General features: G+C 44.6%; 1 protein-coding gene across 1 annotated transcript in view; it reads right to left on the reverse strand.

Annotated features, from left to right (window-relative positions):
• LOC117802444 (thrombospondin type-1 domain-containing protein 4-like) overlaps positions 1-24,523 on the reverse strand; it is a 181,015-nt gene that overhangs the window by 2,145 nt on the left and 154,347 nt on the right. The gene's annotated exons all lie outside the window — the stretch shown is intronic.

A 24,523-nucleotide genomic window follows, 5' to 3' on the forward strand; every position in this document is an offset into this window, starting at 1 on the left:
AGAAAAGAAAAGAAAAGAAAAGAAAAGAGAAGAGAAGGAAGGAAAAGAGAAGAGAAGGAAGGAAAAGAGAAGAGAAGGAAGGAAAAGGGAAGGGAAGGGAAGGGAAGGGAAGAAAGAGAGAGAAAGAAGGAAAGAAAAAAGAAACAACTGGGACTACACCAAATCAAAAAGCTTCTGCACAGCAAAGGAACCATCAACACAATGGAAAGGCAACCTATGGAATGGGAGAAAATATTCAAATCATCCGAGAAGTGGTTAATAGCTAAAATATATAAAGAACTCACACAACTCAATAGCAAGTAAATAATCGGATTAAAAAATGGACAGAGGAACCAAATAGACATTTTTTCCAAAGAAGACATAGAAATGGCCAAGTATGTGAAAAGATGCACAGTATCACTCATGATCAGGGGAACCAGAGAGCAAAACCATAATGAGATATCACCTCACACCTGTTAGAATGGCCGCCATCAAAAAGATAAAAGAGATGATAAGTGTTGGTGAGGATGTGGAGAAAAGGGAACCCTTGTGCACTATTGGTGGGAATTAGTAAATTGGTACAGCCACTACGGAAAACAGTATGGAGGTTCCTGAAAAAATTAAAAAGACTGCCATATGATCCAGCAATTCCCCTTCTAGGTATCTATCCAAAGGAAACGAAATCAATATCTCAAAGAGGTGTTTAGAGTGTAAATATGATCCTGGCAGCATTATTTACAATAGCCAAGACACGGAGACAACCTAAGTGTGCATAGATGGATAAATGGCTAAAGAAAACTTTGTATGTATATGTGTACACACACACACACACACACACACACACAAAGAGGAATATTATTCAGCCATAAAAAGAAGGGATTCCTGCTATTTGTGACAACATGGATGGCATGGAGGGCATTATGCTAAGTGACACATCAGACAAAGAAAAACAAATAACTCTATGCTCTCACTTATATGTGGAACCTAAAAGCAAAAAACTGAAGTCATAGAAACAGAGCATAGATTGGTAGTTGCCAGACGCAGGGGGAGGATGGGGGAAATGAGTAAAGGTGGTCAAAGTACAAACTTCCAATTATAAGATTAAAAAGTTCTGGGGAGGGAATATACAGCATGGCAATCACAGTCAACAATACTGTCTGTACATTTGAAAGTTGCTAACAGAATAGATTTAAAAAGTTCTCATCATAAGAAAAAAGTTTTAACTATGTGAGATGATGGATGTTAACTAAACTTACTGTGATAATCATTTAACGATATATACATGTATCGAATTGTTATGTTGTATACCTTAAGCTAATGCAATGTCTTATGTCAAGTATACCTCAATAAAACTGGGAAAAAACAAAACAAAACTCTAAAAAATGAAGAAAAGAAAAAAAGAAACAGTGTATACCTCCCAGAGTGGGGAAAATACGGCAGAGGAATTTTTGATCTTAGAGAGTTTTAAGCTTCAGCTTTAGAGGGAAAATGTTCAGATGAGGTTCTATGACTACACTAGAAGACAATGAGTATGTCCCATTGACATAATGGGGAAAAGTACCAAAGCTCTGTATTTTCCATGAAAAACTTAGGGCAAGATGATGGAGTGTGCTGCTTATAACTGAAAGGGCCTGCAAATGGAGAGACACACTGTGGGTAACACAGGCACCTTGGAATTGTGACCCTTGATGATGAGTACCTTTTCACTGGTATCACCAAGAATGACAGTTGGGACTCATAACCACAAATTAGGGGGAAACACGTGCAAGCCAGGGCAGGAAGCCAAAAAGAACGAAGAAATCACAGGCCCTAATACCTAAGGTTGGATGGCTAGGCTGGGGGAATTGGCATGAGTTTGCAGGAATTCCTGAGGTGGAACACAACTGACCAGGATGGCTTGTTACAGATCCATACCTGGCTTAGTTTGGGTAGTTGTGCAGGTGCATTAGAAAGTACTAACGTGACATGGACAGATCTTGCACAGGAACTTACACTAGGTCCTCAACTATTTGTTGGTTTGAATTATGAAAATCCATGAATCTGAGGATGGAAGCACAGGAGAGAACAGACAAATGAGGTTAAATGGGGAGGACGAGCTGAAACCAGGATAGCTAGAAGAGCAGCTGATTAGGAGGTAAGAGGCTTGGATTCTAAACAGGTTTGTCACACTTGGTCTCCTGGTCTTAAAGGGTCAGGACAAAGGGTCAATAAATGGACATATATCCAGGAACCTGGCAATCCCCTAGACAGGCCCAGGAGTTTGCTGGTTAGGGAGCACAAGCAGAGGACAGAACAGTTCCCATCTTGCCCCCTTCGCTTTCTTCCTGTGGAGTGAGACGCAGGTCCCTATAACTGACAACTGTGAATGTCAGAGACTCAGAATGTATTGATTAATCAAGGCATTTGGCAAAGTCTCTCAGGAAATTCTTGTGGACAAGATGGAGAAATGCAGACCAGATGACAGTATAATTTGGGCGACTCATAGTTGGCTGAAAACCTATTCTCCAACAGTGCTGATGGAAGGGGGAAGGGAGGTGCCAGTGACCTGCCAAATGGTTCTGTCGCTGGTCCTATTCTACTCCTCATTACTCTGAGTGACTGGATACAAAGAAGGAATCCTCACCAAACCTGCAGATGACACAAAGCTTTGAGAAATACCCAATACAATGAAATCAAGATTTAAGAGCTAGCAAATATCAAAATGACTTCAATGGACTGGAACAATGAGCTGGACCCACGAGGTGGTACTGGATAGAGATAAATGTGAATTCTTTCATTTAGGTTCAAAAAATCAATTACATGAACACAGGGTTGGGAAGACCTGAACTGAGACTAGTTCCCCTCAACAAAAACTGATAATCTTAGTTGATCACAGCCAAAAATAATCCAATAGTTTGACATGGCTATAAAAAAGGCTAATATAATCTTTAGTTACATCAGGAGAAATACAACCTCCAAATTAATTGGAAGAAACAGTCCCACTCAACTATGTCCTGTTCCGACATCTGGACTGGCACGGTGCCTTGCCCATAGACAGCATTCAACAAATACTTGTCACACAAATGAATGGATACCACATTTTCAGATGGACCTTGAAACTAAGATGGTAAGGGATTTGGAGACTGTTCTCAGAAGAGAAGGCTGAACAAACAGGGAAATGTTTAACCTGGAAGAGACTAAGGAGACCCACATGAGAGCGGTTTTCAACTATTTGAAAGAATTTCACATTTGGTTTTGCTCCAGAGGGGGAAAAACTGAAGGTCACTGGTTAGAAGATACACAGAGATAAAACTCGGCTCAAGTAGAAAATGAGAACTCTCGGACAATCAAATGTAGTGGTAGTAAGCTTTTTCTCATTGCTGCTATTAAAGCAGAACTAGGCTGATCATCTCCCGTATCTTTAGTAGTTCAGGATATATACCCGTGTACACTGGAGGTTAGGTCTGGATGTCTCTCAGAGCTCTTCCGACGATAAGGATATAAGAGATATGATTCTATGCTGCTGCTGGTCTTGTTTCTTTAGCTCCAAAGGAGCTTCCAACTCGTCGGAGTTGGCTTGCCAACACCAGAGCTTTGCGCCAGGCAATCTTGGCTATGGATTTCAAAGCGGGAGCTAACAAAAGAACCTGGCCTGCACTCTGCATGGCAATCCATGAAATGGTAACTTTGTGAAAAGAGGTTCAGTTTTGATTTGTTTGTTTAACTTTCCTCAATGCAAACAAGAGGAAAGAAAAGGAACCTGACAGTGCCCATATGGCTTCATCGTGGTGGAAGAAAATACTGCCTGGAAACCGTGATCAAAAGGGGACTCTGACCTTGACTTTTCTGGACCGTGTTTTTGTTTCTTAACAAACATCAAATGAGATGTTTGGAAGTGAATGCCTCTTTTAACAGGACTCAATATAATACTGATATTGTTAAACATATTTAATACTGATGGAACCTACAGATCCCAAGAGCACCTTTTGGTTCTTTATTGGAAACAGCACTACAGGAATTTTCCAATAAAGGGGACTGGGAATTCTGAAAGGCTCTAGAGAAGGTGGTAGCCCACCTCTAACATGGCCTCCAATAATCCTGGCCTACCGGTACTCAGGCCTTTCTGTAGTTCCCTCACACATGGAATAAGGCTAACCTGTGTAACCAATAAGATGGTGGAAATGTGAAGGTGTGCTCCTGAGGCTAGGTTGTAAAATGCATTAGGGCTTCTACTTTGGGCTTTCTTGGATCATCTGGGAAAGCCAGCTGCCATATTGTACAGACACTGGATAGAAGCACATTCAGTGAAGAACTGAGGCCTCCTGCCAATGACCATTACTAACTTCCCAGTCGTGTGAGTGGGCCATCTTGGAAGCAGATCTTCTGGCCCCAGTCAAGTCTTTAGATGACAGCAAAGCCAGCTAACATCCTGACTGCCACCTCATGAGAGTCCCTGAGTCAGAGCACCCAGTTGAGCAGCTCCAGAATTCCTGACCCACAGAAACTCGTGGGATAATAAATTTTATTATTGTTTTTAGTTCACTACGTTTTAAAGTAATTTGTTACACAGTAAGAGATAACTAACACAGGTGAATTAACACAGATCTGCAATGAATAAAACTCAGTTATTCTTTGTCACACTTAAATAATAGTGAGGGACCTCACTGAGGGGACCAAGCATGGATAAAATGAAGACATAGGAAAGCCATACAGAAAACACAGATTTCATTTGTCTTTCCAGGACCAACTATACTGTACAATGAATGATCAGATAAGCATCTGTAGAAAACTGTACTCTAGTAATTTCCAGCCCCATCTAGCCAGGTGGCAATGATTAGACACTAGCAAGGAAAAATGACCTTGGCCTTAAACACTAAAGGTGGCTGAACTATACTCCAAGAGGGAACATTCTTTGTCATAAGGCAGCTTTTTCTTTTTCTTTTTAAAGATTTTATTTATTTATTCATTCGACAGAGATAGAGACAGCCAGCGAGAGAGAGAACAAGCAGGCGGAGTGGGAGAGGAAGAAGCAGGCTCATAGCGGAAGAGCCTGATGTGGGGCTCGATCCCATAACACTGGGATCACACCCTGAGCCAAAGGCAGGCGCTTAACCGCTGTGCCACCCAGGCGCCCCAAGGCAGCTTTTTCTATTTTCACTAAAGGAACAGCCACCAGCCCCATGAGAGAAAGGCCAGAACTCAGAGAGTGAAAAAGTGTCTGAAGACTTGAAATGGTCCAGGATAAATCAGCTCCCAAAGAGTCCTCGGCATTGCTGTCAGAGTCTGATGTGAGCTCAGGACCTGAGGAGCCTAAACCAAGCTGTTTCCACAATGTGAAAATACGTCCACATGCCATCCAGCCCTGCTGGCAGGCATAATAAATCCAATGGAGAATATACTCTGATCCATTAATTTGGGGAGAACAGCCATGATACTTAAGTGCCTTTTAATAAGCCATTTAATCTACTCTTGGGGTTATCTGGGGTCAATGGCATGCTTAAAAAAATAGGAAACTTGTATTTCTTCTCCTTGCTTATCTACCTCTATTTTTCTTTAATGCTGGTGAGTGATTTATTTCTTCGATTAGCTCAGAACTATTACTGGCCCAGAGTTTCAACCTCTTAGCTATTCCCTTAGGGAATCCTTTGGGAACATGCCTGAGAAAGAAAATTACCATCAGTATGGTGGGCCAGAGAGACCAAGTAGAGAGGGAACTGCTCCAGAGAAACACACAAAAAAGGACCATGGCACTTCTTATAGGAGAGACATCAGTTGGCCAGAGGTAGAAACTTGGAGGCAGGCCCAGAGGTAGACAGTGCTGGTCACTCTGGGGTTACAAAAGGTATGGTTGAGGGGAGCTTGGGTAGCTCAGTCAGTTAAGTGTCCAACTCTTGATTTTGGCTCAGGTCATGATCTCCTGGGTTGTGAGATTGAGCCCCATGTCAGGCTCCACATTCAGCAGCGAGTCTGCTTGACATTCTCTCCCTCTGCCCCTCCCCTCCACTTCTGTGTGTGTGTGTGTGTGTGTGTGTGTGTGTGCGCGCGCGCGCGTGCATGCACTCTCTCAAATAAATAAATAAATCTTTAAAAAAAAGGGCACAGTTGCAAGGGACAAGGTATAGATCCAGGCTGTGCTAGACTGACTATATCGCCTTTAAGAACATAATCCAAAAAATAAAAAGTGTAAAGCTTATTGGCCTAAATATGCCTCCAGAATTCACCCATCCACCTGACAATCTCTAGTTCACAGTTACACAGTGGGTTATCCTCTCACAAACCTTAACTGTTTTTCTGAAATAGCATTAGTTATTATGTAACTCCCTAGTTTATATATATTCGCTTTTTATATACATTTACATTTTGTTGTAGTTCAAGGACTATGGGTGATTTTTACTTTGAGAGTACATATATGTCTTTTCGAATTTTTCAAATAAGAAAGGAATCAAAGTAAATAAGTCTTGCTTCAAATAGTGTATCAAATGCAAGAGATACAACTTTCTGAAGAAAACAGAAGAAATACTGCAGTCCACTTAGAGCCAAGCAAGGTGAGCAAACCCAAACTCCACCTGTAACAGTGCTGAATGCTTTGCTGAGTGACCAGCCCAGAAGCATGGGGACCACACAGAGAACAAGAGAAAATGAAAAAGCCTGCCCACCACAGAAGACCCAAAGAGAACTGACACAGGTATAGTTAGGATGCACGAGAAAGCTGTCTGCAGAATCCCTTGTCAGTCCTTCAAATATAATTTTCAAATGAAATACAAGACCCTCATGACAGTAGAGTTAAGGATTCCAGCAGAAAAGGTCTCATCTGAGCCTCCAGCAAATGACAGGTCATGTGACTGGGCCATCTACACGTAGTACCACTGTAAACAAACGGTAGACCCAAGGTTGTTCTGAAGCATCTCTAAAAAAGTTCTGTGTAGAGGAGTGAAACATAAAGTTGCAGAAACCTCACAGGGTAAGAATGACTCTCTCTCAGTAACATGAATGCCTTGAACAGTTTTCCATCAATGTGTAAGGATGAATAGAATATTTTCAACACCATTATTTCTCTTTTAGAAAGTTCTAGGATGTCTAGTGTTTTGAAACATGACAGTTACATGATTAGTTAACATTCGCAACATGGGGGCACCTGGGTGGATCAGTGGGTTAAGTGTCCAACTCTTGATTTCAGCTCAGGTCATGATCTCAGGGTCACGAGATTAAGTTCTGTGTCAGGCTCTGCACTGGGTGTGGGGCCTGCTTATGATTCTCTCTCTCTCCCTCTGCCCCTTCCTGCTCATGCTCTTGCTCTCTAAAATAAATAAATCTTTTTTTTAAAAAAAAGCCATTTGTATTATGTGTTATAGCTCATGAACTATTGTTGGTACCATACTTTGAGCTTAATAGCAACCCTGAGAGGTAGGTATGTTATTTTATAAGTGAGGAAATAGGTGTGTATAAGTCAACTAGCATTTAATGAGTGTGTAACAGGTATGTTGGACTTTACTAAAGATGTCAATATTCCATCACAGGTAGTCCTAATGAAGTCCTGATTTTTAAATTTATTCTCCTCATTTTACAGTTAAGAACACTAAAGTTTAAAAAGGGAGTTATGTTGGGGCACCTGGGTGGCTCAGTCTTTAAGCGTCTGCCTTCGGCTCAGGGCATGATCCCAGGGTCCTGGGATCCAGCCCCACATCAGGCTCCCTGCTTGCTGGGAGGCCTGCTTCTTCCTCTCCCACTCCTCCTGCCTGTGTTCCCTCTCTCGCTGGCTGTCTCTCTCTCTATCAAATAAATAAACAAAATCTTTTTTAAAAAAGGGAGTTATGTTGCCTATGATAATATTGCTATAAATATGCTAAAATACAAGCACAAGAAATTGTAAAACATTAACCTTCTGACTCAAAACTCTAGGCTCTTTCCACTATATAACAATAGATACACAAATTAAATTTCCATGTGTATTCATATCATAAAATCCTTGTTCAAAGCCTATATGAGTTTTGGCAAGTCAAAGAATTTCTCTGAGCTTCAGTTTTATCATCTGTGAAAGAGAAATATTCATAAAATTATAACAATTTACCCGTGGTCATTAAAATGTTAAACTAATGCATATACGAAAGAGATGTATTATAACAAGATTAGATTTTCACAGCATTATGTCACTTTTGATCATTCATCCCAGAACTAGAAAAGCCCAGAAATCCTCTGGTAAAGGATTCTGGTAACTGTAGATACCACAGAACCCCTATGTTCCGGGCACCGTAATGGTGGAAGGAATCCAGTGGGGACCAAGACGGAGTAAAGACCCTACATGCATGGGGCTCACGTCCTGGCAGGGATGACAGGCCATAAACATACAATCAAATAAATACTGTCATCTCGGGTGACAGTGCTATAGAGAAAATGAGGCAGTAAGGGGGAGCACAGTATGGCAGGGGAGGTCGAGTGGAACAAGGCTGGTGAAAAGACCCTTTGAGAGCAATGCAGAAACGTGATGGACTGAGCCTTACAGACATCGCAGAGTCAAGTGCCCTAGGCAGGTGTCGTGGCAAGTGTCCAGCCCCTGAGATGGGCAGAGGTTGGCAAGACCCCAGAGCAAGAAGGCAGAGGTGGCAGATGCTGAGTGAGAGCAGGGGACAGGAGGGTAAAGCAGGGGAAGGGGGCAGAGGGCAGATCACTCGGTGGTCCACAGCCGGGAGTTCGCATTTTCTTGCAGGTGACGAATCCCCATCTCCTAACCCAAGACTGAATGCACAAGTTGGAAACACGGACACACCATCGCTCCCAGGCCAGCTCCAGGAGAGGCTGAGATGGAATTCCACACCCCCCCGGCCTTCATGCTGGTCCAAAGGATGTCCATGAAGCTCTCTCCTTGTCCACCGCTGTCTTGCCTCCCCGTTCCACCCCAACTCCCTTTCCATTTCTAATTAGGGCTTGTTGAGCAGGAAGCAAATATTGGGAAACAGCGTAACCTCTGGATGGGGCTCTTGGACCCAGAAGGCTTACTGATGAGGTGATTTCTGCCTCAGCCACCAACCAGGTACAACTCCTCGTATGTATCAGGTTCCCCAGGCATAAACTGCCGATCCTGATCGAACCTGCTTCACAATGAGCTTTCATTAGAGAAACTTGCTCACCTCCACTGTGCATGCCACAATGCTATTCCTTTCTTGTTCTGCAAGTATGATCATTTCAGCATTTCCCCTACCTTACTGACATTGGAAGGCAGCTCCTTTTTGCTACTGGCAAAAAAATTCTCTCTGGAAATGGAAGAAATTATGTAGGAAAAAGAAATGCATAAGATTGCCTTAAAATCTGAGCTGAAAGGGAATACACAGGCTGGCAAATATACGGATAAACATGGCATGTTGCCTTGGCACTCCCTGGATGCTTAACTGGGGACATTTTCATCTATTTATTTAAGTAATCCAAAAGTAAACCACGAGAGGAAAAGAGAGGAAGAGAAACGTTCTGTCCTCATACCCAAACCAAACACCACAAAATAACACTGCCATTCATATGAAGGGATTCTAATTAAGGGAGGGAAAAGGCCTGACCTTGTTTATAAAAGGGCCTCAGTCTAAAAAGTCAGTGGGTCAAACTGGGCTGAGCTTGACCCTTGACTCTCTGGCAGGCTCAGAAAGAGAGAAAACTGACCTCCATGAGACAGGGCAGGCATCCACAGCCTCTGTTACTCAAGGAAACAATAGAAACTACGAAAATTGTCGGGAAAAGCACAAAGGATCGTGCTCCTTCTTGCTGCAATCCGGGGCCACCCCGAGGTGGAAGAGGGCAATTTTGTCTCCGACACCTCCCACCTCCCTTTCAGCATCTACTGTGACAAATTTCTGCCCCCTTCCTCGGTCCTCCTCATCCCTCCCCCTACCTCTCAACCAAATTGGGGTTCATCTGGAACGGATTACCACCACCAATTCACTTTTGACACTAGGCCCGGGTGTCACGCCACCGGGGGAGAACAGCGTTTTATTACAGGCCAATTCCTTAGGTCAAAGGAACGAATGCCTAATGCTGGACATGCTGATGGCATATGGACCCGCCTGAAGGGCCAGGCTGCCCCAGGGAGTTGAGCGATGGCTGCTGGGGCGAGGAGTCTCCCCCATCCACAGAAGAGCAGGGCCGACGGGATGGCTGGGGGGGATAAAGGATGTTACCTCCGCGGAGTGCGTCTTCAAACCATGCCCACCCACCACACCTCCAATTCAGCTGAGAGCCTGAGCAAAACCCACGGGCCTCACTAGTAAGCACAGCTGTGAGATGAGCGCCGTGACACCACCTGCCCAGGCCCTTCTGATTCAGTCACTGCGGTGCCCTTGTGCATCATGTATGGAAGCTTCTAGCTTGGAGAGGCCCAAGGCTTCGGTGCAGGGGGAGTGCAGTTCCCCTCTCTGCTGGTTCTTACCCACCCTGCTCGGCAGACCTCTGGCAAGCACAGAGAGCCACAAAGGCTGCCTTGACCCAGAGAAACCAGTTAGAACTTACAGATGGGAGAAAACCAAGCCCCACATGATCAGCAAGGGAGGAAGATATTTTTGGATGGCAAAGGTGAGGGTAGGAAAGCGGAGAAGCTTCCCTGGCCCTCAGATCGAACCAGAGAAGATTCTGGCTTTGGAAGGCGAGCGTACTTCCTCCCGCCTTGATCCTGTCCGCTGAGCTCTGGGGTTTTTACTTGTGTAGTCAGTTTAGCGTGTCTTAGTAATCCATTCTTGTTAATTTTGCTCCTCTTTGGATGACCTTCGTGTCAGGGAGAGATGATGGGCGGGGAGGAGAGGGACAGAGGGAGGGGACTGTGCTGCCAACACTGCACGGAGAAAGCCTTCTTTTCAATTACCTTCCTGACCATTTAGAATGAATTTTAACGGGCTATGCTTTTCCTGGGAGATTTTTTCTTTGAACTCCCAGACTTCCCTTCATTGCGAGTTGCCATAATATGAACCAGATTTTTTTTTTTCTCCCTCTTGTTTGCTTAAAAGGCGTTAACTATAAATTAGAGTATCTCAAGAGTGAAGTGTCACACGCCGGGCCTCGGGCTCCTCAGCCCTGGAGCCCCACAGCTGGGAGAGGGGCCAGACTGCCTCTTTCTTTGGCAACCTGGCTCCAAGACCCAGGCCAGGAATGATCCCGCCCTCCTTCTCAAAGCTATCCAGTTACAGCGATGTACAGAAACGGCCTTGACTTAAACATCAAATTTTGTTTGTTTTTTTTTTTTTTCATTTCTTTCCTAGAGGAAAGGGAAGACTGGTTTTAAGTGGACATTTATCCTGAGTCATATTCCAGGCGGTGCTTTCATTCTAAAGGGTATTCACCCCGTGTGGGCAGCAAGGCTCATTTACATTCACTATCCCACACTCCCAAGCTGGAGTTCCTTGCCTCTGGGGGCTGCCAGTTCTGGCCCCAATAGTCACTCTGCAAGAAGGCAAGGACCACCATGCTGGATTTTTTTTTTTTTTTTTTTGCTGTACTATCCATTAGATTCCCATCAGAGAATCTTCACAACTGCCCTCACCCACATCCCTCCAGGCCCAAACGTCATGCCTCCAGGGGACAAAGCCACCAATGAGCAGACAACCATTGTTTTAGTGTGGCTCAGCTTTGTTTTTAAGGACACTCAAGTTCACAGCTGTTACTCAATGTCAAAAATTCAGGAAACATTCACTGAGTATACCAATTGTTTGCCAGGCACAACACTACTCAACAATTTCACATTTGCTCGTGTCACCAATGTACTGTTCATTCGTGGTAGGTAATGCCACATTGGTCCAGGGCCCTCCATCTGTTGAGTCATTGAAGTACAAAGGAGACAGGAGGGCTCATCTTAGACATGAGAGTCTGACAATAGAACACGCTGATTTTACAAGTAGGTACCTCAGAGTTAAAAAGTTTGGGTTTGAATTCCAAAAGGGCTTGGCCTACAAAATCACCCAAAGTTGGGGGCTGAGCACAGGATATGCCTGGAAATGAAAGGCAAACTCCCACATGGGGCAGTGTCTTGCCACAAGGGGACAGGGGGTGTCTTCACTTGGGGGGGGGGCAACAAAATACCACACATGGCATGGCTAAAACAAGAGACATTTATTTTCTCACAGTTCTAGAGGTTAGAAATCCAAGACCAAGGTCTCACAGACTCAGTTTCTGGTGAGGACTCTCTTCCTGGCTTACACTGTCTTCTTGCTGTGTCCGCACAGGGCCTGTCCTCCATGTGTTTGTGTGGAGGGGGAGTGAGCCAGCTCTCTGGTATCTTCTCTTATAAGGGAGCCCATCACAAGGCTCCCACCTTCCTGACCTCATCTAAACTTACTTACACCATAAAGGCCCTCACCCCCGAATACCACCACAGTAGGGTCAGGGTTTCAACATATTAATTCTGGAAGAAAGGGCCAAAATTCAGCCCAGAGTAGGGTTAAGGGTCTTTAAGAGCTGGGAGACAAGCAAGCGAAGACGGGGCAGGGAGGGGCTGAGGTTTCAAGCGTGGCACCTGTTCCTTCGACACATGCAGCCCCTGACCAGCCCAGGGCAGAAACACTGAACGTAGGGATAGAAGCCTCCAGAAAGAGCTGGGAACCCAATGCCAAGGAAATGTGTGCTGTCCTTTCCAGGTGGGAAAGTGGGAGCTGGGAGACCCCCACCCTGAGTGACTTCTAAACCAGAAATGACTGACGTTGACAAGATGAAATGCCACCCCCTGCCCTGGGCATCCCTGTCCCCTAAGTGAAAGTGGCCTTGCGAACAACTGGAGCTCAGTTATGAACCAAGTCGTGTCTCCACAGACTCCCATTTGCGGCTGCTTCATTTGTACCTGTTACATCGTGCTAGGTGTTACGAGGTTCACTACTTCCACTTGCAGATGGGAAGACGGAAGCTCAGAGAGTGAAAGCAATGTCTGTGGGCACGCCACTCGTAAGAGATGGAAGCCGGATGTGAACTGGGATCTGCAGCGCCTCCATTCAATGTGCACACACTCCTCCCACCCCCTCTGAGTGGGCACAGCTCTCCGGGGTGAAATGAAGGGCAAGAAAAGAGGTCCTCAGCTGCCTCTGCCAACTGGATGTGTCGTCACTTTCTCCCCCAGGCCTGAGATTCCTACAGGCAGCAACACCACCCAGTGAGCGGAACACGTGAGGTGACGTGGACACACAACTACCCAAGTTGTGAATTACAGTGACGCCACCTGACTTGGTTTAAGAGAGAGGCAACAGATCTGCCGTCCCCCTCAAGTTCTCAAACACACGCTGTGGGACCGGGGTATCTGTCTAACACCAAGACCCTCCACTCTTTGGCTCTTGCAACCAGATTTGTACCTCACACCTCTTAGGGCCATCATGTCCACCCTGAGCAGTCATCAGAGTCATATGGCTTTAATGAGGGGAGCAGTTTTTGTCCTACTTTTGAATCCAAATGGGTTTTTCCTAAGTGTCTACAAATCCTAGTATGCATCTATGGTGAAAGCTACTCAGAGAACTAGGCACTCACTTTGACCAGCAAATCCTACAGATACCTGTGGATGATAAAATGGCCTACCTTTCATTTTCTAGTAGTTAAGGGTTGGAATTTTTGATGCAAGTCAAGTCCCCCCTAATTAAATCTACTTATTCCTAAAATGCTATTTTAACTTGAACCCAGGAAAGGTTTCATGGTCAAATTTTACCAATTTTGTTCTAAACACTTGTCACAACTCAGGTTAAATTGGTGATGAAATGTCTGTAGGGACTGGGAACAACTGGTAAACCTCACTGTCCCTCGTGACTTACAGGAGTGTGGATTAATGGCAATAATAAGAGCACCTACAGTACAGACAGGTACTGTGCTTGGTGATTTACACAGAGGTATCTCATCCAATCCTCGCAATGACTCTGGGAAGTAGGTCCACTTCTCTGAGGCACAGAGGTGCTAATTGATCTACCCAAGGCCACACAGCAGTATGTGATAGAACAGTGTCCAATACTCTTTGGGATAATATGGTCAGTCAGGAGACAAGAGTTTGATGCCAGTGATGTTGAAGGGTAATCGCATATGTGCTTATGTCTATGAGAGCAATTTACAAGCCAATGACCCTATTTACTAACCCGACCCCACACAGAAGCCTTCTCCAAGTGACATGAAGACATGGCTTGGCAACTGAGTCTCTTCTGTGATGGTCGTCTCGGAGTCTGTGACCCACGCAAAGAGGCTGCCCAGGGTCCTCTGCGGGCAGTGCTAAGGCCGCCCGTGGGTCAGACAGGCACACCCAGGTAAGACTGGCCAGTCTGCCTCTGGGTGTGCCTGCTGTGGCTGGCCCAGCAGGGACCTGGGACTGGAAGCATGAACAGAAGGCAAGCAGCTTTCTGTGTAATCGTCCGACGTGTTTACAGCCAGTCCCTGGTTTTCACCACCTCTCCTTTAACCAGCCCATTCCCCCAGCCACGCCAGAAAGCCATCTATACTTAACTTTTCACCACCTTGATTCAAGAATTTGTCAGTTTCTACCAGGCGGTTATTATTACCAGGCCACCATCTCCCGATCAATGTACGAGCGCCATCTAGGTGTGAATGGCAGTAACTGCAGGCCGCAGCAGGAGTGTGGGTTCCTGCGCCTTTCTTTCCTACATCTTTCTAGAAGCCCTTGCAGAGGAAGCAGGAAGGATCACATGAAGATTCTCGCAAGATGACTTTACACTGGGCATTATACCCAGCAAATCATGCAAATGCCATTTCAGCTTTTGCAGACTCTGTTATGTACGACTGGAAAAAGAAGTTAATAAATCTATTACCTCAAGATCATAGGCACTGAAATCCCTAAATGCCCAGTACATTAAGGGAGTTAAAACTGAGAAAAGGATGGGTTATTCCCCAGACAACCACTGCTACCAGATTTCTGACTGAATTTGGGCAAACGGCCTCTCCCTGCGCCTCAGTTCTCTCAACACTGTCCTCTCGATATTCTCAGTGAGGATGTTGGACAGCGCGATATATGCCATTCTTACAAGGCCCAGCTCTAGGCTGTCACAATACTTCCACCTGACAGCTTTTTAATGGCTGCTATTTTGTTTCAAGCTGGCAGACGGAACAACCGATAAAGAACAGATTTACCTAGAGACGCTCTGGAGGTGACTGGGCATGCACTGCCTAGGTATGTTCACGTGCTTCCGCTTCCCCTTTTTCCTAACTAACAGAACCCTGACAATGTTTGTGTTGGCAACATCCCCATAAGACCAGACCCCAGTCTCGCTAATGAGATGGAACCAGAAGTCATGTCGGTGGAGCTGCTGAGAGAGTGATTGCTTGAGGAAAAGTCACAGACTTGGTTGACAGGTACACTTAGCCCATCTGCCTGCCTGCCTGCCTGCAGCGTGGACTCAGTAGACTGGAGTAGTCAACTTGTGCTCATGAGAACATGAAGTCAGGAGAACAGAACAAGACACCAGAAGGAGCCTGGGTCCTTGACAAGTTGCAAGAACATCTTCATTCGCTGAGGTGAGGGCCTCTTGCTCTGGAGTTGTTGCTCCATGGGAAAAACAGCCCTTCATTTGGTGAAACCACTACTGTTGGGTTTCTCTGACAAGCAGAAAGTCATCCCTGACACAGCTCAGCTCCTGTCATTCATTTTCTCATTCAACAAAACTATGAGAGTACGTGCCTGGGACTACATGCCAGTGAGTGTGCCAGGTACGAAATGGTCCAGCCTTGAGGCACTTGCACTCTGGTGGGATGAGGTGTGGGGCAGTGTAACTCATCGGAGGGCGTCAGAGGCAAGGGAGGGGGTCAGGGAGGTCCCCCCCCCATGGTGACTCCTCAGTTGAGTATTCAAGAATTAGCCTGGGAAATCACTCGGAATTAATCTGGTAAAAAAGGAGAAAGAGGGCTATATTCCCCCTTTCTCCATGCTGAAAGTGCCTTCGTTCTCATTCCAGTGTCCTTCTTTCCCTCCCACTAGTGACTTTGTTAAGTCCCTTGGCCCATGATCGGTTGAGGGTGGGCAGGAGACTTGGTTCTGACCAACAAGACAGGAGGAACATTCTGCTATGAGGGCATCTAGAAAAATTTCCTTCACTCTTACAAAGAAGATGCAGAAGAAAGAGTAGTCTCTTCTTTCTCTTGCTGGACCTCGTGTTGGCTCGAAATCTGCCCATGGCAGATATCCTGAAAGCAAGGGAAGGGAGTCCATGCAGTCAGCAGAGTGGGAAGATGTAAGGAAGCTTGACCTCAGTGCACCAGTAAACTGCTGAGTTAATCAACCCCAGAACCACCAGGCGCTCCACGTTATATGTCTCAGTAACGTGCTCTTCGTGTTTTACCCTTTTGGAATGCATGTTCTGTTACTTACAGCCCAAAGTCTCCTGCTACAAAGGCATTCTAGGCAGAAGCAGCGCATATACTAAGGGAATGAGAGCTATGACAGAAGATGGCCTGTTCTAAGAACCCCAGGTATTAAAGACCGACATGGAAGGTCAAAGAGTCGTGTGATGAGAGGACAGGGCAAAATTAAGCAGAGACTCAAGGACCGGCGGGGAACTTGTGGGAGTTTACCAGCAGGGGAGTGACACTTTCAAATTCATATTTTGGAAGACGACATTGGCAGTCCTGTATAAGGAGGGGCAACACGAGAGACAAGGAAGACCTTATCACCGAGGTCACTCTACTCATCCATCCCAGCGATGGTGAAGACTTGAAGAAAGGAAGTGATGGTAAGAAGGAGGGTGAAGAACAAAATACAGAAACCTATCAAGGAGACAGTTTCCTCAGGTTCTCGCCGCCACTGGCTGCGGTGCAGGGAAGGGAAGAGGAATGGAAGATGGCATTCCTCTTTCTGACCTAGGTAACCAGGTGGGTGCTGCACATGGAGGTATGGGAGAAAACATCTGTGATGGCAAAGTTACTTTCTATTGGAGGAGTTGGGGGGACATGATAAAATATTCCATTTTAACTATCCCGAAGTTTGAGGTCCCTGCTGGATGTGTAGGTGGAGCTACCCCATGTATGGTTGCTAAAGGGGGTGAAGTATGGTCTGGTCTCTATGATCGAGCTTGGCCGAATTTCCCCATGCTTGATAGTCTTGACGCACCAGGAAAACACAATATCATAAAGAGCTTGTGCGCTGCCATGGGTAATGTTTGAGTCCTACAACTTTGAAAAGAACTTTCTGAGCCTGTAGCCATAAAGCTGAATCATTGCTTCTTCCTAGTCAGTCAAAATCATGATTCTGACCAGTCCCAGAAATTCAGACCTGGATATGCAGCTGTCTACTTCATAGCATTAAGGGAAAAGACTGGAGGATCATCTGAGAGAACACAGAACCTCCTGGTGATCACACGTGCAGCTCAGAACACGCACTCTTGGAGGTGTTGCTATACATGCGACATACTTGTATTGTGTGGTCGTGGGTTCAGGGGGTCCCCAGATAAGGCCTGGTGAAGAATGAATAGATCGTATGATGTCAGCAGCTTCAGATGAACAGTGCTGAACAATTCCATGGCCGGCTAAATAATAGATTGATTTGTTCATCTGAACAAACACCTTTTGAATAAGTACGATGTGCCAACTCTCTGTGCTACATAATGGAGGATCAAAGATGAATAAGACAAGGTTGGTCAGTAGTTCAAGGTATTTCCGGGCATCCACAGGGAGGCAGACTTGTAAATCAAAAAGGGCAATGAAAGAATTACAGGTGTCTTGACAGCAGTCTAGTTGAGGCACAACAGGGAGAGGCATCCACCCTCTCCTGGGATCAAGAGTAAGAGAATTATAGGGGAAATGGCACATAAGCTGAGTCTTGCCTGGTGAACAGCTATTTGCCACTTGTTATAGGGGAGAAGAGATGTTCCAGGCAGAAGAAGAAGTGCATAAAACAGAGGTGTGGCACATTCAGAGAGCTTTACCTGGTTTGACATGGCTGGAGTTTATGATCGAAGAGAGGAAAGGTAGGTTGGGGATGGTCATGGTGCACGCTGAATGCCATGCTGGAGTCTGGACTCCATCTGTAGACGGTGGGGATAGGCGCAATGGGCCCAGAAGCAGGGTAGTAATCTACTCTGACTCACATTTTAGAATCCCGGTGGCAGCAAAGCGAAAGGTCAATTGAAAGAACAGGGCAAGAGGCAGAAGGACCATTCAGGAAAGTCTTCAATGGTCCAAAGAACAAATGAGTGAAGACCTGATATACAGCAGTGGCACCAAGAGGGAAAGAAGGGATGGAAACAGGAGAGTCCAGGATGCAGGAGACAGAACTTGACCACCACTGGACATGGGGAGACGAGAATGCAGAACACACCCAGCTGGTCTGGCTTGGGAGATGAGCAGGATGGAGGGGCCACTTGCCAAAAACCAGAAGCACAAGAGATGAGCAAGGTGGGAGGGAAATTAATAATGAGTTATGATCACGCTGGGCTTCTCCAGGTCGGGATGTGGCGTAGTGAGTGAGCACGAGTCTGGAGCTCAGGAAAGAGGCCTGGCGGCAGAAGACGCATCAATTCTCTTAGCAAATGTCTGTCTTCTGACAAAGAATTAAACTGCTTAACAACCAGAGAAGTCAGGAATGTCAGTTGTGGCCACAGAAGAGATGGTGTCAGTCTAGGACACTTCAAATTGATTCAGCGCTCCCCGCTCTCCATTCTCTAGAATGTCTGAGCTGCAATATCTTACACAGAAAGGGATACAGAGGTGATCTCGTCCCAACCTGCACCCAATTCAAGCACCCTTTCTTCCCCACCAGTTTATTAGCTTGTCCACACTTCGCCTGTACGTCTCTCTCTGGGCCTACCTGCCCAATCTGCCGCATTCATCACACGTTGACTAGGCACTCACAGTGTGTTTTCTAGGGAAGGCATTACCATGAGAAATGGGCCATTCCAGTATCAGAACTATTTTTAATGTTGACAAAAGTTCTATTAGAAAATATCAGAAAATACCACCTCAGCCTTGGATAATCGTGACATCTGTTCTTCAAGCAATCCACAGAACAGAGGGAATGTATGGTAGACTTTACTTCAAGGATTGCCTCAGGCACTTTCTTCTTTAAGTTAATAAAAATAAAAATAATAAAATAAAATAGCAGGATTTGAAGAACACTTCTTACACGGTTTTCATTTTGAAATTACATTTGCCCCTTGAGCTTTAATTCAATACCGAGCTTAACACTTTAACCAGTGCTTGCTGCGGAAGGGAATGGGATAGAAGACAGCTTTGAACCCGCATGCACCTTTGATGCTTTTCAAGAGCACAGGGCTAAGGAATTTTTTACAAGTGAGCCGGGATGTCGCAGTTCTTCAAATGTCCAGCAGGGGGAACTGCAAGTGACACCGTACAGTTTTTTGGTGTTTTCTTTTCCTTCAGAACTGAACATGCATTTTCAAAAGACTGTTTCAGTGCTTCCTTTTTGCAAAATTTAACATTCTCCCTTCTCCCCCCAAATTCCAAACTACATCGTAGCTTTCGAGCAACATAAGAGAAGTTTTACTCTTCATGACCAATGGAACCCCAGTTGATCAGAGCCTAATCCAGTAGAGACTTGCGGGCAAAGGACAGCCTCACCCTCTGGACACGAACAGTATTTATGAGGAGCCTGAGCAGACCCAGGGAGGCCAGGCATGGAAAGCGGAAACAGGGCAGATGTCAAAGCCCAGTCCACTCTCATCCAAAAGAAGTGTTTTGAATGCAAAAAGGAAAACGGGAAATCTTTTGCTTTTTTTGCCCTCCACACCTATATTTTGAAGAATTACAAACCTAAAGGAAAAAGTTGCAAGAACAGTTCCAGGAACATCCTCACACCCCTCCCCTAGATTCGGTGCACATTTCACCAAGCTGGTTTCACTCTCTGCTCCTCTCCTCTCCTTCTTGCTGGTATCCATTGATTCTATCAACACTTCTTAAGCACCCAAGTTCAGTCAGTCTGTTCTGGGGGCTCACTGTGGGCAAGTGAGGGCAGATATGTAGACAAATAACGACACTCCATCTGATGAGAGCAGAAAGGCTGTCAGGACAAGATACTACGGGGGTTGGGGACACAGAACGAGCAGTGATGGCGCCCCCCAGGGTCTGGGAATGCTTCTCAGAGGTGACTTATGTGGGACATAGAGGAAGAAAAGGACTTATCTAGGGAGCAGGGTAGAAAGACAAGGAGAAATCCACTCATGTGTCCAAGGTCTGCAAAGATTTTGCTTGTCCCATTTCTAAGCTTCTGCTTCCACGTCCTTTCGAGAACAGCAAGAGTTAGCAGTAACTGAGAGCTCGCTAAGCCAGGCCAGGGGTGGTGCTAGGGATCTTATCTGCATCTCTTCCTCAAACACTTGCAGCCTCGCCAGGTCAGTGTGGGTGGCCTCACTTCACAAAAGGGGCAAAGGGGGCTCAGAAAAGCCAAGAAACTTAACAAAGACCCAGCTGGTGAGTGGCGGAGTCAGTAATTGTTTCTGTGTATCTTCTTAGAGCCCTGCTGGTGAAACACTCCCTGAGGACACCTGGCACTTCCTTCCATCCCACTCTCCCACATCCCCTACCCCAGGTCAGTTGGACAGTTTTCTCAAACCCACTGACTTTTCAGTGACCATGGTTCACTTCCTCTGGGCCTCATTCAATCCACATTTTCTGTTCATGTCAGGACATGGCTCCCATCGCTTGCTGTTCCCAACCAAGACCCAGGTATAATTTCCTAGACAATTTCTATACCTTGTCCCCCTCTGTCTTCGCCACCCCCAGACATCAAGATCCGTGTAGATAAGCCCCCAGACACATCACCACACCATCACTGCTACTATCAGCTTTTATACACGAAACAATACTAATCCTCCCAGAATTTTATGAGGTGGTCTCAGCATCTCTAATTTATATTTAACAGGACTGAGTCTCATGGAAATATCAGGACTTGCTCAAGGCAATTTGTTTAGTGAATTCACACCTGTGCCTGGTTTGGGAAGAGCCAGAGAGACAGAATGAACACAACTGATTCAGAACTAAGTCTGAAAATAAACAGCAGTTCACTTTGTGCATCCATCCACAATTGCCCCCAGTATTACATACGGTTCTGGGTGTTGTCATTAAGGAGAAATCGCCCTTCTTATTCACATGTGTCCCAGAGATTGCCTGCATTACTCCACTTCCACTTATTTTAATTTTGGCCTGTTTAGCCTATCGTCGGCTCTGAATTGAACCATAATTTAAGCTAGTTACCTTAGGAGCTGCTTTTTTAAAAGGATATGTAATTTCAACACTGAACATTAGGTGTCACTATCAACCAGTTCTGCAAAACCGCCCTTCAGAAAGTATCATCAGAAAAAGTCATCACCAAGAAATATTAAAGTCATATTTACTTGATGTCGTACTACATAACCTATAAAAACTGGAACACAGCAATAAGACAGATTCCTATGTACAAAATATTGCATGATCTCTGGCCTCACTTTGAAGGGCTCAAATATCCAAAAAACGCCCCCCCATAGCCCCATTTTTTCCATAAGGGAGAAATAATAGCAAGAACACACCAAGCGGGGCGCTTGGGTGGCTTAGTCGGTTTGGCTTCTGACTCTTGATTTCAGCTGAGGTCATGGTCTCAGGGCCTGGGATGGAGCCCCAAGTCCAGCTCTGCGCTCAACTGGGAGTCTGCTTAAGATTCTCTCCCTCTGCCCCTCCCCACGCTTTTTTTTTTTTCACTCATTTTTTTTAATTTTATTTTATTTTATTATATTATGTTAATCACCATACAGTACATCCCCAGATTCCGATGTAAAGTTTGATGCTTCATTAGTTGCGTATAACACCCAGTGCACCATGCAATACGTGCCCTCCTTACTACCCATCACCAGTCTATCCCATTCCCCCACCCCCTCCCCTCTGAAGTCTTCAGTTTGTTTCTCATAGTCCATAGTCTCTCATGTTTCATTCCCCCTTCTGATTACCCCCCTTTTCTTTATCCCTTTCTTCCCCTACCGATCATCCTAGTTCTTATGTTCCATAGATGAGAGAAATCATATGATAATTGTCTTTCTCTGCTTGACTTATTTCACTTAGCATTATCTCCTCCAGTGCCGTCCATGTTGCAGCAAATGTTGAGAATTCGTTCTTTCTGATAGCTGAGTAATATTCCATTGTATATATGGACCACAGCTTCTTAATCCAGTCATCTGTTGAAGGGCATCTCGGCTCCTTCCATGATTTGGCTATTGTGGACAATGCAGCTATGAACATTGGGGTGCATATGGCCCTTCTCTTTACTACGTCTGTATCTTTGGGGTAAACACCCAGTAGTGCAATGGCTGGGTCATAGGGTAGTTCAATTTTTAACTTTTTAAGGGACCTCCACACTGTTTTCCAGAGTGGCTGTACCAACTTGCATTCCCACCAACAATGTAGGAGGGATCCCCTTTCTCCACATCCTCTCCAACAATTGTTGTTTCTTGCCTTGTCTATCTTTGCCATTCTAACTGGCGTAAGGTGGTATCTCAGTGTGGTTTTGATTTGAATTTCCCTGATGGCTAATGATTTTGAACATTTTTTCATGTGTCTGTTAGCCATTTGTATGTCTTCATTGGAAAAGTGTCTGTTCATATCTTCTGCCCATTTTATGATTTGTTTATTTGTTTCTCGTGTATTGAGTTTGAGAAGTTCTTTGTAGATCTTGGATACCAGTCCTTTATCTGTGGTGTCCTTTGCAAATATATTCTCCCATTCCGTGGGCTGTCTCTTAGTTTTTTTGACTGTTTCCTTGGCTGTGCAGAAGCTCTTTATCCTGATAAAGTCCCATAAGTTCATTTTATCTTTTATTTCTCTTGCCTTTGGAGATGTGTCGTGAAAAAGGTTGCTCTGGCCGATGTCATAGAAGTTGTTGCCTATGTTCTCCTCTAGAATTTTGATGGATTCCTGTCTCACATTGAGGTCTTTCATCCATTTGGAGTTTATTTTTGTGTATGGTGTGAGAGAGTGGTCAAGTTTCATTCTTTTGCATGTAGCTGTCCAATTTTCCCAGCACCATTTATTGAAGAGACTGTCTTTTTTCCACCGGATGTTTTTTCCTGCTTTATCAAAGATTAGTTGCCCAAAGAGCCGAGGGTCCATTTCTGGGTTCTCTATTCTGTTCCATTGGTCGATGTGTCTGTTTTTGTGCCAGTACCATGCTGTCTTTGTGATCACAGCTTTGTAGTACAGCTCGAAATCCGGCATTGTGATGCCCCCAGCTTTGTTTTTCCTTTTCAACAGTTCCTTGGAGATTCTGGGCCTTTTCTGGTTCCATACAAATTTAAGGACTATTTGTTCCAGTTCTTTGAAAAATGTCCTCGGTATTTTGATCGGGATAGCATTGAAAGTGTAGATTGCTCTGGGTAGTATGGACATTTTAACTATGTTAATTCTTCCAATCCATGAGCATGGAATATTTTTCCATCTTTTTATGTCTTCCTCAATATCTTTCAAAAGTGATCTATAGTTTCTGATATAGGTCCTTTACGTCTCTGGTTAAGTTAATTCCAAGGTAACGTATGGTTTTTGGTGCTATTGTAAATCTCCCCACACTTTTCTTGTTATCTCTCTCTCTCCCTCTCTCTCTCCAATAAAATAAATAAATCTGTTTTTTAAAAAAAGCCCCTCAAGCACCACTGGAACACTAGGCATTGTACTTTATATCATATATTTGAAACCTCACATTGCACATGTGAAATATTTAGATTAGGCTTTTAGAAACTAATCTGAAACCCAAAGGATATAAAGATCTTTCACTCAGAAAAAGCTAATCAGCCTTCTCACAAGGGAGACAAACATACCCTACAGCTTTGTCAAGTATAGTTTTAAGCAAACAAGACTAGTATTTGGACACCAACTGTTTGAGTCCAAGATCTTTTTACATACATGATTATATTCAGTCCCTTGGCAATCATGGCCATTACTGGTCTTTCTTCCTTAGTCCATTTGGGTGAGTTTGGAGGCAGGGCAAAAAAGAATCTTTTCTCCTGGCACCTTCTCAAGATTTGGTTAAGAGACCAGATCCAAAATATCCTTGAATGCTACAATTGTTAGCATTTTGCTTAGAATTGTGAAAATAAGACCCAAGAAAAATAATTAGGATAAACTAAATTTCAAACCATCAGGATATGGGCTGATAAACTTTTAAGAAATTGGTAGGACCTGTAAAAAATAAAAGTAAAATAAAAAATAAAATAAAACTTGTAGAAGATATTGCCAATTTACTGAATGACAGAAGATAGCACCTCGAGAGCTGGGCTGCTTAGGGGCAGCAACTTTTTTTTCCCTGTCAAACCCAGTTAATTCTAAAAGTAAACAGCTGCTTGAATGCTCTGTGTTTGTCAATAAATCCTCTTTTTTTTTTTTTTTCTTTCCTCCAACCATCCATGAGATCTTGACCTGGCCTACCATGGTTTTGTCATTGGGAGTACTTTTTATGATTGTAACTTTGGCTATTCCAGTCCTAAAAGTCATGGAACATTCATTTTTTTCCCATTAAGTAAAAAATGTGTTGTTAATATGAAGTCTTGCTAAGGCCCCTGAACACAGATGGCTTTTCCAAGTGATAGAGAAAGGTTTCCATTCAAAGTCCGTGAGTGTATTACTTCCAAGCAAAGAGCAAGCTTACCTTTCATAAGCGCAG

The sequence above is a fragment of the Ailuropoda melanoleuca genome, chromosome 5, assembly GCF_002007445.2.
Source record: "Ailuropoda melanoleuca isolate Jingjing chromosome 5, ASM200744v2, whole genome shotgun sequence".
NCBI lineage: Eukaryota > Metazoa > Chordata > Mammalia > Carnivora > Ursidae > Ailuropoda > Ailuropoda melanoleuca.